The 11,246-nt window shown below is 36.0% G+C and overlaps 1 protein-coding gene across 1 annotated transcript in view; it reads left to right on the top strand.

The window, feature by feature from the left end:
• The first annotated feature begins 365 nt into the window (after window positions 1–365).
• Window positions 366–11,246, top strand: part of LOC134663094 (ADP-ribosylation factor 6) — a 59,826-nt gene continuing 48,945 nt past the window's right edge. The window contains exon 1 of the mRNA XM_063519423.1: window positions 366–522. The gene's annotated coding sequence lies outside the window, so the exon portion shown is untranslated. The remainder of the gene's footprint in view (window positions 523–11,246) is intronic.

Here is an 11,246-nt window from a genome sequence, read left to right as displayed (position 1 = left end):
TTGTACACCTATGTATATCACTACATTTTTGCAAATAAATATATCTTTATCTTTATCTTTATCTTTATCTTTAAGTGTCAATCGTGTACCGCTCCAAAACGAATGATATCGTATTCATTTACAGTTGAATTATAGTCAATAACCAAGTCACATTAAACCAAAATACAAATAATAAAAGACGTTAATTTTTTGTTACTTTACTGTATTCTGTTGATAATTTTATGTTTATTTAAAACATTAACAAGATAAATAATGGGTAGGGTTAATAGGGTTTCTTTTAATGGCAACAATTCTATACGTTATGGTTTTATTCCCTCACGTTGTCACTACTGTATGATGCAACTTCAAGTCGTTGCGCGTAACGCATTTCCAAACACGTGGCGCTAGTGTTCTATCCGTTCTAAACAAGACTGTCAAATTGTCAATCGTGCGGATTCGTGCGTGAATGTGGAGTGTTTTGTGTTGTGAGTGAATGGTGCTTGTGGGTCGTGGAAAATTATTGTCCATTGCTGCTGTTATGTGGTAAGTTTCTGTTTATTTTGTACTATTTATTTGCATTATTTACATTTTTGTTCTGAGGTGAAACCAATAGGAAAGCACGGCAGCCATACATTGAGTGGCCGTCATCAGCCGTTATTTGACCGCCATCGCCCAAGCTACCGACAGCGACTCCGCCTTTTTCTAAAAAGCGTTGCAATTACCGCAGAATTTATCGACTAGTTTCACTCATTTTGTAGGGTTTTGATGTTACTATGTCAAGTTAAAGTTTTAGGTAGTTATTTCCGCATGAGTTAACTTAAAAGTTTGCAAAGTGATGTTGCCGCCTCTGCGATGATTCACGTCACGATGCGATTATTAGAATCATTCCAATATTTTACCACGCTAATAATTCGTACTGACGGTTGGTCGAGTGATTATGCGAGTATGCATAGCAAGATAATGAATGAATTGGTTACAAATACCTTGGAATCAATTGCTACTTGACATTCTCTGCTGCACGAAGCTGCCGGTTGTTATGCTAATGTGAATTATGAAATTGCCGTGTATTGGCCGTAATTTTCAATAGATAAATTGAATGTTATATGGATTCTACTTCACACTTCTAAAAAGACAAGTTTGTGCCTTAAGTACATGAATTTAAATGTTTTAGTAACCAGTATCTAATAGGAATTAGTAAATTGTTCTTTAGAACAGGAGAATGCTGACACTTTCAGTCAACTTCATGCGAAATTCCTTACCTGGACTATTTAGACAATTCTACAGTGTTTATTACGCTTTTACTACAAGTAAACTATTTTATCTACACCAAGATATCTATTTTTTTTTTCACTTTATACACTGTATGATGTTATAAACTCATGATATGATTGTTGTGTATGGCTCACCTCAAAGTCTGCTGAATACATACCTTCTAAGAACATGTAATGTGTACAGTATGTCAAGAAAATGAAGTGGAGATGGGCAGGACACATTGCACGCTACGATAGCTCGAGATGGGCGAAACGAGTGACAGAGTGGAGAGGACTGGGGAGTGGGGATAGACACGCAGGACACCCGCTCAAGCGCTGGGTGGATGATATAAAGAAAATTGCTGGCATGGGGTGGCCACATGTGGCCCAAGACCGAGATAGGTGGCAAAAGCTGGAGGAGGCCTTCACCCAAGAGGGGATCCCAAAATAATGTTATTTTAGTTGACTGTTACAACATGGTTACAACTGTTCAAAGGGATCGCAAATAAAAGGCTTTTTTATTTTTATTTATTTATTTTTATTTATTTATCTAGGTCCATGGGGTCCCAGCGCGCATAAGTTTTTCGTAGAAATCGCGAAGCGTCTGGTTGACGTAACTGGTGACCGAAGAGCTGGCGGCTACCTCGCACAACGTATCAGCATTGCGATACAGCGAGGAAATGTCGCCAGCATCCTTGGTACAATGCCTCAAGGGCCTATTTTAGATTTAAGCTAGTTTTTAATTTCTTTTAGTAATACACTGTATATATCTTGTTTGTAAATAAATGATTATTATTTTATTTAAGAACATGTAAGCTATAGGTAGTAAATGTTTACGAACTTAACAGATTGTTACCCGTGGTAACTATGTTTGGGTCATTAGTTAATGGATATCATAGTCCATTAAAGCTATCAGTCAATTTTACTAAGTGCTTTCCTGCTTATCATGCTTAACAATTGTGTTAAGTAAGTTAAAGATAATAATTTTAGAATAAATTTAATATCGTTCGCAGATGTTTCTGCTTGTTAAAAATTAAAATGAATGATAATAATAATGTTTTGATAAGCTTGGCACTGACATGACTCATGTTCATAGTACAATACTCAGGTCAAGGTAGTAAGTTTAAATAAATAGAACAAAACACTTGTAGGTCATACTGAACTACCTACTTAATGTCAAATTTTAATTTAATTATCCTAGACTGATCAGAAATAATGATATTTTGTGTTTAGGTCATAAAGGATATTGCAGCAACTTGTAAGAAACATTACAAATTAGGTTAAAACATTGAAAAATGTCAACAAGCAAATTTTGAGGTATATTTATTGGTAATTTGGTATGAGCTACCTACATGTTTTTAGCTCCGTTAACAATCAGACAAGAAATTAAATGTATATTTTTAAATCAGAGCTCCTCAAAATAACCTAAAAATAATTCAAATGCTGTTACGAACTGTTCCTAACACAATAATAAACAAACATCAACTTTTTTCCAATACCTTAAAGTGTATATATGACACCGTAAGATTGTGAACCCGTTAGCTTATAATCTAACGTAGGTTAGGTTAGGTTAGATTATAATCTCCCTACATCACATATGACATTGCTTTAAAGCAGTGGTTCCTAACCTGGGGGTAAAACTGGTATTTTACAGGGGTAATAAGGTAACCTAATATAACAATACAACAAACGTACACGTTTTATTTTTTATTACCATTGGGAGGAGGGGTAAAATCAGGTTCCCTAGTTAGTCATAGGGGTGACTGGACTGAAAAGGTTAGGAACCACTGCTTTAAAGGTTAACTGAAGCCGTAAGGTAAAGTATATCAGGGCACCTGCTTATCTCATGTAAATATACCTGTAACATTATCTGATAACGTAAAACAAGGATTCTAAGGTTAATGAAGTCTTATCTACTCTATGCTAGATAACTGTCTACGGTAACCAAAATCATTATGGTTACTCAACATAAAAGTCAACGTTATGTTTTTCTAATTTAACAGCCTCGTAGTCTAGGGTGTACCAGGTCCGGTAAAAAGGTCTTCCATTCCACTGAAATTTCAATTTTTATTCTGTCAAATCAAAACTGCATTTTTTTTTTCTGGCTTACTCCCTGCACTTTGGCCCAGGGTGAATTTGCCAATGTCGGTGTTGACTTTCACACGTGAGGAGAATGTTCGGTATAGTAATTTTGTATTTTTGGGAGGATGTAGTTGGGAAACCCTAAAAACAAATAATTGTTATGAACATCACAGACAAACACATGACGAATACAAAAATTAGCTAAAAAGCGGGAAGCGGGTGACAGAACGTTAGTAGTGCCAACATGAAGGAAGTGGAAGAGAAGAAAACGTTATATATACAATAATAGAGATAAACTGCATTTGCTTTGGCAAGTTTTGATTCGCGGGAGGCTAGAGGTTAAAATAAATAAAATTATACAAAATATCCCCCAGTGGTACTACAGTAGAGGAAGCTGCCAGCTCTACGGTCGCCGGTGACGTCCCTTATCTTTTTAAATATATTTTTGTAATCAGTGTGTCCTTAATTAAATTTAAAACAAACATGATCTTTGTTGACCAACAACGTCTAGTTGTCTCTGATTTGTCAGACGATGAAATGAGGCCAACTGAAGCTGAAAACAAATTATCGGACGCGGCTGACGGACGCGGCTCACAGCTGCGACTTATAGGTATCTAGATAATGAATATACACTGAATTGTGCAAACTATAGGAGGTAAGCCGTGGACGTAACCTTGAGCCTTCGGACATCCGACAGAAATCTGGCGCGCTGGATGTTCCTGACTGTGCACACTTTTATGTCGCGCGCGTCAGCCGCGTCCGATAATTTGTTTCCAGCTTGATACATGTGTGTGATTCACAGATCATTTCCCTATTAGATTGATCATAAGGGCTCGTCCAGTAATCATGTGATCATATTTGGCCCACGTTTGAACTTTATTTGGGTATGAGAAGATTGTTGTGTAATTTCTGTTTTTGGCTTTCCCTCTGTGTAAAGAATTTACACAAAATTATGTCTTCTCGAACCCTCTCCCCCATTGTGATCATTCGTGTTGTTTTATAGGATAGAAGTATAAATTACACACTGTTGAAAGGCGTAGAGATGCAATTGAATAGAACCTCCCATGTTTTAGAACTTTTAGACAAAAGAGTAACGCTTTATAAAGCGTAGTCTATTGCGTTATTCTTAACTACAATTACACGCATCACGCGACCGTGTACCTATGTCCACACTGTCAACAGATCGAGTGAACCTGAACCTTATTGCGAAGACTTAAGGTTCTCTGATGGTCAGTTAAACTGTTAGTAGTTTAGTACTCATCATAGGAATGCTGTTCACATTCGTGTCACTTGCTGAATTTCCATTCTCACTCGACCCAGTTGGCGGTGTTCTTCGGTCGATAGTTGAACTACTGACATGATGTTGCATTTTAAAGGTCAAATACCTAATTACTTAAAGGCCTCCTAAGCTAGTCTGTATACTTATTAAGCAGGAGGTCCCGGGTCGGATCCTGGTAAGGGCATGGTTGTGTGTATCACAGATATTTGTTGCCGACCCTTTAGAAACTGGCTCCTTTTTGAAGAAGCCTAAACACATCCCTCTAGAAAACCTCGGCAACGAGTTCATTACACAGCCGTAGTGTTCACGGAACGAAATTTCTCCGTAACCGCACATATCCTGTATTGGTACAGTCGACGTCAATAATATGTTTACACTTTTCTACCGTACTCCTTTGTAATAAGGCCAAAAATGTAAACATATCTTTGACGTCCACTGTAGGTACCTACAAAAGTTATTGTAACTAGTTTTTACCTGATTTTTCAGAAGCAAGAGGCTTGCTCTGTCTCTGTATTGGGGCTTAGTTATATTTCATAATAACCATAACATTATTTGATGGTCCCCAATCTCGATATTGCGCCCTATAAAATCACTTCAAAACAAATTGTTTACTTCGTTAAGCACAGGAAATTGGTAGCTTGTTTGAAATTAATGGCTGGCAACGTACTGAAACTACTGAATTTCAGCATTTGCTAACAAATCATAAGTTTTAGGACATGCACGGAACATTTTGAGTGATAATTTATGCTATCAATTTTTATATAAAAAAGGACACGCCAAAGACTTGTTTATAAAGGCTTCGTCACACAGGCGCGTTTTCCGGGCGGGGCGTGAGCGGGGCGCGCTGCTTTTACATATAAAACGCTCACGCCCCGCTCACGCGCCGCCCGGAATACGCGCCTGTGTGCCGGAACCTTAAATGCATCTTTATGGCAGAAGACCCATATTGACAGTGTACGTTTACAACACGTCAGGATTTCCCCTGACCTGTCAGGATCTTTGGTCCTCTATGAGGATTGTGGGGAGACTTGGCGAGTGTCAGGGTTTTTTAGCAACCTTAACTAACCACTAGAAGTCAACTAAAAAATTAGAATTGGGCAGAGGGAAGGGAAGGATATGTTATGATGCAGCTCTAGCATATGGTGGCGAGTTATGGGGCAAATGGCTCAGGAAAGGTTTTAGAATAAGGGTTTTTATTTTGGGTGAACTTACCGTCCAGGAAATTTCTGAGTTTTTACCAGGATATTCCAGCTTTCCGCCAACCAACCATCCATTTTTAGGGTTCCGTACCCAAAGGGTAAAAACGGGACCCTATTACTAAGACTCCGCTGTCCGTCCGTCCGTCCGTCCGTCCGTCCGTCTGTCACCAGGCTGTATCTCACGAACCGTGATAGCTAGACAGTTGAAATTTTCACAGATGATGTATTTCTGTTGCCGCTATAACAACAAATACTAAAAACAGAATAAAATAAAGATTTAAGTGGGGCTCCCATACAACAAACGTGATTTTTGACCGAAGTTAAGCAACGTCGGGCGGGGTCAGTACTTGGATGGGTGACCATTTTTTTGCTCGTTTTGCTCTATTTTTTGTTGATGGTGCGGAACCCTCCGTGCGCGAGTCCGACTCGCACTTGGTCGGTTTTTTTTTTCATATGTAATGTACCTATACTAGTTAAACCGCTGGCTGGTACGACACGGACGGAAGCACGTCCCGTACACTGATTATGCGTCATAGATCACCAGTAATCAGAAGCGGAATTAATCTGCCGTTTGCATTTAAAATTACTCATACCCGTACATCAATATTAATACAAAACATCCACAACTATGTCATGTGAATAGTTGCAAGAAATCATGTAAATTGAATAGTCCATCATTTAAAAAGTAAATTAATATAACTGTAACTAAATTAGGCCTTAGGATTAGGATTTAGGCTAATGAGCCACTTAAATGTTTGAATGAACTAAAACTGGTTGATAGATGAAAATCACGCAAGTTAGGTATAAAATAAGTATTGCACACAGATTTTTCATGAAAAATCAGATCAATTTGATAAGTTTGAAAGCTTTTCACGTATTGCAGACTAGATTCAATAGGTATATGATATAACTGCAATTTCATTACCGCTAAAAGTAAGAGCGGAGTAAGATAGAAATTCAATTTGCTGTTCCCTGATTCGTATGTTTGCGGGAATCGTTTTAGGGTGGCACTTAGCGTTTGTACTATGTACCTAACCGAAATTACTTACATAATACGATATGTGCATTTAGATAATTAGGTACAGTTACAACTAAGCTTCAAAAATTGCAATGTCTATAGATTTTCACATTTTAACAAGCTATTATTTGCTTTCGCTTGTACCGGTAGCAAATGTAGCGGTAGGATTGATTGACATCAATTTATGCAAAACAAAATATATCTCAAATGCTTAAAACAAAAGTCGAAGAATATTTTCAATATGTCAATCGATCCTATTTTTATCAAAATTCTAAGAAACCAACTAAACTCGTTTCGCTATTAAGTTATGTACATCATTTAATATTATTACTTATTTTGTTCGTATCTTAGATTATGTTAAGAAATGTAAAAAAAGCGGCCAAGTGCGAGTCGGACTCGCCCATGAAGGGTTCCGTAATCATAATATAATCATAATCATAATATATTTTTTCTACTCCAGCACTTAAATGTGTCAATTAAATGACTGACAGTGATATCTAAAGCAATGTCATTTGAATGCTTTGTCTATAGGCTCATAAGATGACTGCTAGCAGTCATCTTATGAGTATAATACAACTGCTTTATTTTTTTTAAAGATACAAGTTCCGATCATCTTGATTGAAAGAGGTATGTTTTCATTTACATTAATAACTGTTTTTTTTTTTAAATAATAACTCAATTTTTTTTAAATAATAACTTTTTTTTTTAAATAATAACTCTTTTTTTTTAATAATAACTCTTTTTTTTTAATAATAACTCTTTTTTTTTAATAATAATTTTTTTTTAATAATAACTCTTTTTTTTTTTTTTTTTTTTTTTTTTTTTTTTTTTTTTTTTTTTTTTTTTTTTTTTTTTTTTTTTTGCTGCAGCTGTCATAGAAAAAGTAATGTATGCAACAGCTCATAATTGGTTCTTAAAATTCTCGGGTCTTTTTTTACAAAACTCGACTACGTCTCGTTTTGTAACTTCGACCCTTGAATTTTAAGAACCCTTATTATATCACTGTTGCATAAACTACTATATTGTGACTATAGGTATACAAAAAAAGGTGTTACATTTTATAAGTACTAAAACCATAGCCTACCATCTTAATGGTGTACAATATTTGTTACTTAAAGCTAAAAAATAATAATTATGTCATTATTATAGCATAATTGCATTTGGCTAAGCATAATAAATTATAATTTATAACTAAGACTACTTAATTGACAATCAATAAAGTAAACAAATTTGTTTTGTATAATAATAATTATTTAGGCGATTTATGACGTATAAAAAAAACTACTTACTAGATCTCGTTCAAACCAATTTTCGGTGGAAGTTTACATGGTAATGTACATCATATATTTTTTTTAGTTTTATCATTCTCTTATTTTAGAAGTTACAGGGGGGGGGGGGGACACATTTTACCACTTTGGAAGTGTCTCTCGCGCAAACTATTCAGTTTAGAAAAAAATGATATTAGAAACCTCAATATCATTTTTGAAGACCTATCCATAGATACCCCACACGTATGGGTTTGATGAAAAATTTTTTTTTGAGTTTCAGTTCGAAGTATGGGGAACCCCAAAAATTTATTGTTTTTTTTTTCTATTTTTGTGTGAAAATCTTAATGCGGTTCACAAAATATATCTACTTACCAAGTTTCAACAGTATAGTTCTTATAGTTTCGGAGAAAAGTGGCTGTGACATACGGACGGACAGACAGACGGACAGACAGACAGACAGACATGACGAATCTATAAGGGTTGCGTTTTTTGCCATTTGGCTACGGAACCCTAAAAACAGGCACCACACGAAATGCCGTTGTCTCGGAAACCAAAAACAGGGCTAAGCTTGGCGTCTTACTGATGTTTAGCATGATTGTTATGTTAATACGGCCCATTCATCTTTCCGCGTGATATAACTATTGCGGCCGTATCAGCCGTAAGTGAAGCTGCCGTGCTGTTTGTATCAGATGGAGTTTCCTTTTTTTTTCGTAAATTCACGGTTTTTGGGGCAAGTTACAAACAAGCTTTGTTACCCAGTTGTACGAAGTAGATGAGGTTGTTTTGCGTCCATAATCTTCATTTATAAAAGAAAAGAAATGACCATAGTATTCTCATAAACTTTCTATAATTACTGAAACATTATGTAACAAAATCAACGTCAACGCCGTTTTAATATTAACATCGTTTTTGAAAATTTCTTCTGTACTGTATAACATAAATAATGTAGGGTAGTTATATAAAATAACCACAAAGCAAGGGCTCCCACTCCCAGGGCTATAACCGCGAAAATCGACGTTCGGAAGTTGCGGGCATCTGTCTCTGTCTCTCTAATTATACCTTCATTGGAGTAAAAGAGAAAGATCCCCGCAATTTGCGAATTTCGGTTTTCGCGGTAGCCCCTCAGTTTTACGCCGTTCCAAATTACAATTTCGTTAGTGAAGTACCTGTAGTTGTTAAACATTCTGAACTACGCCAAATCTCATCGAATAAACTCCCGCCTATACTATCCCCAGATCTCAGTTAAACATTTCAGTTATCAATGTTTCTAGAAATAACACGAACGACCTATGTATTTGTATAACCCCCGACCTATAAAGGCTTGTCTCGGGGATAAAGGTTAAATATATTTGGACACGCCCCAGTTTTGAGCGGAACGTACAGGCTTGACAGTTTGGTAAATCTGTATTTTATGAGTTGGGGCTAGACATCGTCGTGAACAGATCAATTGTCTCTGTAATTTTGACAAAGGAGAATATATTTTTCTGTTGACCACGAATGCTGTAAAGGGTTCGAAACGTCGGGATGTATTTTTAATAATTATACGCAATATAATTCGTTTTAATTCATGAGTAACTAACAGTATTATGAACCCAGTAGTTTTGACGCTATTGCTGCGTAACAAACGTCACAAGTACCTACACAGACTGCTAAAAATAAAACTCCATATGTTGTCACAAAATACACAAAAATAGGTACTCTAAAAGGCCGCTCTTCCTAGTATTTTATTAAATTGATAAATAATATTTAACTATGTACTCCATGATACTTACACGAAGGTCCAAGATATTATCGATCGATAATTCAATTCAACAACAGTTTCTACGTCCGCCATAATGAGGATGATATCACCATTTGGTTACGCTTGCGAACTTTAATAGCCTATAGTTACCGACAAAATTTATCGCGGTATGTAAACACATTTTTTACAAGAATTTAATCACATTATGTACGATAAATAACTTTTAGGTACATAATGAAACATATATTTTATTTAAATAATAAAATGGTCAATGAGATACAATCAGAGTAGGCACCTACAACTACCTACTAAAAGTAATACCAGCATAAAAACATAACTCTGACCAAGAACGAAGTAACTCTTGATGATAATAATTAAATAAAAATAAAAAAGCGGCCAAGTGCGAGTCGGACTCGCCCATGAAGGGTTCCGTATTTAGGCGATTTATGACGTATTAAAAAAACTACTTGCTAGATCTCGTTCAAACCAATTTTCGGTGGAAGTTTACATGGTAATGTACATCATATATTTTTTTTAGTTTTATCATTCTCTTATTTTAGAAGTTAGGGGGGGGGGGGACACACATTTTACCACTTTGGAAGTGTCTCTCGCGCAAACTATTAGTTTAGAAAAAAATGATATTAGAAACCTCAATATCATTTTTGAAGACCTATCCATAGATACCCCACACGTATGGGTTTGATGAAAAAAAAAATTTTGAGTTTCAGTTCGAAGTATGGGGAACCCCAAAAATTTATTGTTTTTTTTTTTTCTATTTTTGTGTGAAAATCTTAATGCGGTTCACAGAATACATCTACTTACCAAGTTTCAACAGCAGGGATCGGAACCGGTTTTTTGCATAAACTTAGAAATAACCATATTTTTCGAATTACTATTATTATTAAGTATTTTATACTCGAAATGTAGGACTCAGTTGTGTTTTTAGGTTACAACTTCGTATTATTAGATTGCCCAATTAGAAATGAAGTAATTAGCAAAGAACGAAAAAATACCGTTTCCGTTCCCATACAAAAAATACCGGTATCCGATCCCTGTTCAACAGTATAGTTCTTATAGTTTCGGAGAAAAGTGGCTGTGACATACGGACGGACAGACAGACGGACAGACAGACAGACAGACAGACAGACAGACAGACATGACGAATCTATAAGGGTTCCGTTTTTTGCCATTTGGCTAACGGAACCCTAAAAACACGACAGAAATCCCTAATATAATCTTTTAAAAGTAAGAAACTGTCGCCATCTTAAAGTTAGCGATTACTTCGTGGTTTCCAAGATTGCGAAATCCTTTAACTTCGTAACTTTACTTTTGGCAACGGGGTTGATGTATGGCTTCGGAACCGTGTTTTATGCTCGTAATTTTAGTTTGTTTGTCTTCCTTTTATCTGCCAAGTGCTTTTAAAGTAATAG

The sequence above is a fragment of the Cydia amplana genome, chromosome 4 (genome assembly GCF_948474715.1).
Source record: "Cydia amplana chromosome 4, ilCydAmpl1.1, whole genome shotgun sequence".
In the NCBI taxonomy this organism is placed as follows: Eukaryota; Metazoa; Arthropoda; class Insecta; order Lepidoptera; family Tortricidae; genus Cydia; species Cydia amplana.
This window is presented reverse-complemented; position numbering and strand designations above follow the sequence as displayed.